Source organism: Ornithorhynchus anatinus, chromosome 1 (assembly GCF_004115215.2).
Source record: "Ornithorhynchus anatinus isolate Pmale09 chromosome 1, mOrnAna1.pri.v4, whole genome shotgun sequence".
NCBI lineage: Eukaryota > Metazoa > Chordata > Mammalia > Monotremata > Ornithorhynchidae > Ornithorhynchus > Ornithorhynchus anatinus.
The window spans coordinates 98,126,103-98,130,302 of NC_041728.1; the positions used below are offsets into that span (position 1 = coordinate 98,126,103).

General features: G+C 44.9%; 1 non-coding gene across 1 annotated transcript; it reads right to left on the minus strand.

The window, feature by feature from the left end:
• Positions 1-3,047: 3,047 nt before the first annotated feature.
• LOC114817381 lies at positions 3,048-3,185 on the minus strand. Its single transcript, XR_003765235.1, has one exon. It is a non-coding gene; the product is annotated as a small nucleolar RNA SNORA7 (small nucleolar RNA).
• Positions 3,186-4,200: the final 1,015 nt, after the last annotated feature.

The following is a 4,200-nucleotide window of genomic DNA, read 5'->3' on the forward strand; positions in this document are numbered from 1 at the left end:
CCTCCTGTGGGGCAGGGACAATGTCCAATCTGCCTATGTTGTATCTACCACAGTACAGTGCTTGATTCATAGTAAGTAAGCGCTTAGCAAGCACCACTATTATTATTATTATCCTGATGGTCAGCCTGTTATTGATAATAATAATTGGAATAGTATTTTTAAGTGCTTATTTATTAAGTGCCAAGCTCTGTACTAAGTGCTGGGGTAGACAGAGAATGTACGAAGGAGAACAGGTATCGAGTCCCTCTTTTCCATATGAGGGAACCGAGCCACAAGACGATATAAGTGACTTACCCAAGATTACCCAGCATGTAAGTAGCAGAGCCAGAACTGAAACTCGGGCCTCTGACTCCCAGACCCAAGCTCTTTCCACTAGTCCACACTGCTTAATTCAGCGATGTGTGAGAAACCAGCTGCCTCATTGAAACATAACTGAATGCAGCTTACCCTTGATTTTGTTTTGTCTTATGCCACCGAGTCGTCTCCGACCCACAGCGACGCCATGGACATGTCTCCCCCAGAACCCCGCCCCTCCATCTGCAATCGTCCTGGTAGAGTATCCATAGAGTTTTCTTGGTAAAAATACGGAAGAGGTTTACCACTGCCTCCTTCCACGCAGTAAACTTGAGTCTTTGCCCTTGATTCTCTCCCATGCCACTGCTGCCCAGCACAGGTGAGTTTTGACTTGTAGCAGATTGCCTTCCACTCGCTACGCACTGGCCAAGCTAGGAATGGAATGGACAGGCCTCTGACTGACTCTCCTTCCTGTAGTTGACACTGATAGAGTATTGGAAACTCCCCAGCAGTGACCCTGAGAGGGGGATTTCACCAACTAGCTTTGCTTAAACAGAAATTGTCCTAAAGATCAATAAAGCAGAGGGTCAATGTCCCTCTCTCCAGTCTCTGACTGAAAGCTATATTTATTTTCAGAAAGCTTTCTCCGTGAGGGCTTTTGTCGATCTTAGTCAGGACTCTGCCTCCTTTCTCCTGGCAGCATCTTAAAACGTTCCGGTTTATGACAACCTATTTTCCAGGACTCAAAGAAAAAGCGGTTGAACAAATTCAGTCATTCAGTCCAGTTGGCCTAGTTCTTTTACTTCATCAGCCATTTTTAAATATGTGTGTAAACATACCCCCCAACAATCTTTCCAAATTAAACAGCATGTTTGAGTGTGTGTGTGTGTGCATACATATGAATATCCAAAAGAATTCAAGTGATTTTGTCTTTTAGAATCAAGAAAATCAGGGTCATAGTTAATGCAGGGAAAAGTTCCCTATCTTGTTTACTTAGCAATTTGCCCATTCAGCATACACACCCAGCCCCTTATTGAAGTTAAAGAGGAAGAGAGTTTTCTTTGCCTTAAAGACACATGACTCTTAAAAGCAGGCTCTTCGGGTTTTTTTCCAGATTAGGTATTCTAGAACTGAGAGAATTTGTTATCACAGGTGTTCTTGGAGGCTGAAAGTATTAACAGGGTCAAGGGCAGTTTGGAAGAGAAGCAGCATGGGGTAGTGGATAGACCACTGGCCTGGGAGTCAGAAGGTCATGGGTTCTAATTCCGCCTCTGCCACTGTGACCTTGGGCAAGTCACTTCACTTCTCTGGGCCTCAGTTACCTCATCTATAAAATGGGGATTGAGACCCTGAGCCCCACATGAGACAAGGGATTGCATTCAACCCAATTTGCTTGTAACCACTCCAGCGCTTCGTATAGTGCCTGGCACATAGTAAGCCCTTAAAAAATACCATTAATATTATTATTATTGCCAATGATAATAATAAAAATCTATGGTGATGAAGAAAAAATTAGGGATGCTATAGCCAAAATGCTCGAGAAGGGTTTGAAATGTAGATGGAGTCAAGGATGATAAGTCTAAGAAGAGTTATTAGTGGAGTTGTCAGCCATCTGGTTTTCAACTGGGTTGTTCTGTGTCTGGTTCTGATAAGGTACCAGACATTTTATGTTCATTTTATCTAATCTTCAGTCTCAAACCTCCCTCCGTCTTGGCTCAAATGCAGCTACAAAGTTTAAATGGATCTGGGAGGCGAACCCGAAGACACTGAAGCAAATGGAGAAATCAGGGTCTTCCCAGAGAAATGCTTAAGGATCAAGTGAAATTAGTGTATTTCTGGAAAATGGTGGCTATGACATCATCACAGTATCTTGCGTTCCTGGTAAAATGCATGTAATGTCAACTGCGTCTCCTTGCATGGTGCCCTTGAGGGCAGTGAGTGACCACCTCGCTTATTAGAGGAAAAAGTTAGGGACATTAGATGCTCCGTTTCTATTTGGGAGAATGGCTCTCCAGGGGAGCAGAACCCTGTTGAGCACAGAGAACAATGCCCAGCACAGCAAAGAGCAATCTTTCCATGAACACAAGGAAAGAAGGATTATCAGTTTTATTAGCCAGACCCACCAACACTGATAAAAAGCTCAAAGTTAGGAGCATTATCTTTGAAGCTTGAAGGGCAGATTATATCTCTCTCTTACATGCGCGCACACACACACACACACACAGAAACATATACATGGCTTCATGTTTTTGGGGAACCAGAAGCAGGTAGGGAAGTTTTCTGTTATCTTGGTGTGCCTTGTGGGGGCCATTATCTTGCTACGTGTTGGTGGTCACCAATTTGTCCAGGATGGCTCTTGGCAGTGCCTTTGGCTCTCTGTCTGTGGCTGGTTTCTATGCTGGTGGGCCTGATGTGTGACCAGCATGCCAGGGCTGGGGACATCTCTATGTTCTCATGTTGACTGAGGTGAGAGACAAGGAGCTCACTGAGGCCTAGGGGCCTGTGGATAATCTCTTGAGGAGGTTTGTCTTGTCTTGTGCTGTCAAGTCATCTCTGACCCGTAGGCACTCCATGGACACCTCTCTCCCAGAACGCTCCACCTCCTTCTATAATCATTCCGGTAGTGGATCCATATGGTTTTCTTGGTAAAAAATACGGAAGTGATCTACCATTGCCTCCTTCCACCCAGTAAACTTGAGTCTCCGCCCTCGACTCTCTCCCCTGCCTCTGCAGCTCACCACAGGTGAGTTTTGACTTGTAGCAGATTCCCTTCCACTCTGTAGTTACTGCTCAAGCTAGGAATGGAACGGGTATGCTTCTGCTTGACTCTCCCTCCCATAGTTGAGACTGGTAGAGTACTGGAAACTCTCCAGGTGCTATCCTAAGAGGACTGGAGGGGTTTAGAATTTCCTAAAGTCTTAATCCCTAGTCATTTCCAATTCCAATCTGTTGGCTCCTCAAATTACCTTGGTTTCCTTGGTTTGTCCAGGTTCATTCAGTCATTCAATAATATTTATTGAGCACTTACTGTGCACAGAGCACTGTACTAAGAGTTTGGGAGAGTACGATAGAACAGTAAACAGACATATTCCCTGCCCACAAGGAGCTCACAGTCTAGAGGGGAAGAACAAGCTTCCAGTAGAACTGACGCTGTGGTGTTTCCTCTATCATTTGCCCATGATTTTCCAGAGTGCTATTTTGGGCATCTCCTCTTTGCAGAGCACTGTAATATATGTTTAGGAACATAAAGTAAGAGTAGAAGACATGGACCCTACCCTCAAGAAACTTCCTGCATAATAATTCCTCCACCTTACTTCTCCCCATCCTTCCAAATTTCTGACCTGCCTGGCGACTCTCTCGAGCCAGTAAACACACTGAAAAGTTCAGGGTTCGGTCAGACATTCCAGGCAGACAGAAAATATCGTGAATAATCCCTCACAGAATTATGCTGATTCTACCCCCCGGCCTGGAAAAGAAATGTTGATTTTGGACCTAGTTGACCCTCCTGGAAGAAACTAGAGATTAAAGATTAAAGATGTCTTTGTTGCTCTGGAGTGGCTGGAAGTGAAGATTCACAGAGACTAAATGAGGTTTCCTCTTTCTGATACCGAGTCCCGACTTTCAGGAACTCGACCCTTTAGGAAACGTGCTGGAACAATGATAAGGTTTCCCGTTGGGGACTGCCAACAGCTGGCAAATTAAACAGGCAGAGCTGACAGTGTTCTCTTTTCTCTTTCCTGCTTTCTTCCCTCCAGAAGGTTGGGGATCCTATAGGCGGACGCCCTTCCTGTTCCAAGTTCAATGTGTTTCCTAGACCAAATGCACTCTCTTCCCTCCACATGTGACCTGTAAAATAATTGGACTTTAACCGTTGGGGAGGGTGGCCCCAGCTTGATGGTTACCAAA